Below are 2,250 nucleotides of genomic sequence, written 5' to 3' on the forward strand. Positions count from 1 at the left end.
TAATTACACGCATTAAGAAAAATCAAGAGAAATAAATCACTTTCTTGTCACCAGTGGTCTTCTCCTTCTTGGAGTTGTTGACCTTGTCAAGGAAAGGATTACCGTTGATGGTGTTGACGGTGCTAATAACGGTGCAGCTGATGATGCAATTTCTACAATTATTTTACCATGCCATTCGCCATAATTCTACAGGAGATTTGTAGCTTACCCCATGAGCAGCCATCTGAAATATAAAGGTACTTATGAGATCTGATTTGAGAGTCTCCGATTATAAGAGCGTTCTATTTCTAATAATAACAGGTGTATCTTTTTTTCGGAGATCACCAAATTATATTATTTTTGTTTTTGATTTTTCAAATTGGGTTTCTGTTGAATAGATTTAGTTTTACACATGTTGGTTTTCACTAACATAGTTTATCTGATGCAGAGATATTGCAGATTTATAGATCATACTGATGAATTTGACGGGTTGGTTATGGGATTTGCGTCGATCTACTTCTTCACCAGATTATAAGTAAGTTAGTGAGATTCTCAAAATGTGCCTGCATAACTTGATCTGTTTAAATTAATAGATTATGCCTCCATCTTTAAATTTAACAAATTAAATTAAATCTATTGTTAATGTTTCTGTAAATTTTATATAATTTTTTTTTATTTTTATTACGTGTTTCCCTCTTAATTTGTGTGGAGAGTCCTGCTCCTGACAATGGTGGATAGGATGATATTTAGATGAAAATTGGCAAGATTGTAGATAAAGTTTTGTTAACAAAGTGGTGACCACTCATGACAGAAGCTTCATACTATGAGGTAATTAAAAAGTAAACAATATAAGAACATGATGTTTTTTTGTGAGTATAGTTGATAGTTTTTATTACAATTGTATGATTATATGTTTATTGATTTGCCTTTTTATCTGTTATACATGATAATGGCAGTTGGCTTAATTGTTTTGCATACTTTTATCTATTTGCCTTTTTATATGCTTCTATGTTTCTATTTAGCTTCATCCAATTTGTGAAATCTCATATGTTCGAACAACTGATAATGTAAGAGATTTTTTAGGGATATTGCTTCCATGTAAAATAATACAATTTTACATAGAGATGGTTTTGTAATGATATTTTGCCAAAACTTATCATCTGGATAAATTTATTGTAACTTTGAAGTGTAAATAATCACTTTTAAATTTGAAATGTTTATTTATCATATTTATAAATGTTGATATTTAAATAGTCATTGCTTGTTTTAAGGTAGATGATTTTTAAATAAATTGATTTCAGCCAACTAATCAATGCAACTCGCTGGATAACGATTCTATTGCTAATTCTCTTTAGATGTTGTTACATCCATGTGTGAGTGTATTTTTTAGGCCTAATTGAAATTTTCTTTGCGTGTATAGTGTTGTTTTACAACATAATTAAGAGGAACAATGGGAATACATTGTTATTTTGATAGAAGGTGCTGTCATTAACTACATTTCTCTCATGGTGAGAACTATACTGGCACACCAGGTATGTTACTGATTCATAATATTCATCTTTTAACTTGTATTTTTCATGCCTTGATGTTTCATAATATTATTTGAGCATTGGATTGGGTTATCTTTGTTGTGTATTGTGGACAATAATTAGTTCAGATTTAGGTGATAATTTTGTTTTAGTCTGACTAATAATTGATTTCAGATTTAGGTGATAATTTTGTTTTAGTCTGACTAATAATTGATTTCAGATTTAGGTGATAATTTTGTTTTAGTCTGACTAATAATTGATTTGTGAGTAGTGTTTTTCTTGTTATAGTTGATCACATTGTTACTGTTTTAGTATATATGTATATGCACTATTCAAATAAAAACTTGCTACAAATAACATGAAAATCATAATCATGATTAGAACAAAAAAATATGTCGAATTCCAGAAATTTTTAAATAATAAAAAAATAATTGATCTTTTAGCTTATTAAAATATAAGCTGAGAGCAAAAATATGTTGAGAATTATCCACTGCAATCTCTAAAAACTAATGGAGAATACCTCTCGTGACATAACATTCTCCGTCTCTTTTTTTTGAATTGTCTCCTGACACAATAGTAAGTGAACTCGATTAATTTGTTTACACCAGGCACCTAAAGATAAAAATGTTCATTAGTGCACATCAATAATTGAATATATAACGATAGCGTGGTTCAATATAAAATTTGTGGTGATTTGGGCGAGTCTATCCAAAATAATATAGAATGCTTAAATAAAACTCTT

The 2,250-nt window shown here is 29.1% G+C and overlaps 1 long non-coding RNA gene across 1 annotated transcript; it reads left to right on the forward strand.

The window, feature by feature from the left end:
* On the forward strand, positions 1-1,615 carry LOC107483617 (uncharacterized). Its single transcript, XR_008007794.1, has 4 exons — positions 1-236; positions 428-514; positions 691-807; positions 1,400-1,615. It is a non-coding gene; the product is annotated as an uncharacterized LOC107483617 (long non-coding RNA).
* Positions 1,616-2,250: the final 635 nt, after the last annotated feature.

Source organism: Arachis duranensis, chromosome 1, assembly GCF_000817695.3.
Source record: "Arachis duranensis cultivar V14167 chromosome 1, aradu.V14167.gnm2.J7QH, whole genome shotgun sequence".
Lineage (NCBI taxonomy): Eukaryota > Viridiplantae > Streptophyta > Magnoliopsida > Fabales > Fabaceae > Arachis > Arachis duranensis.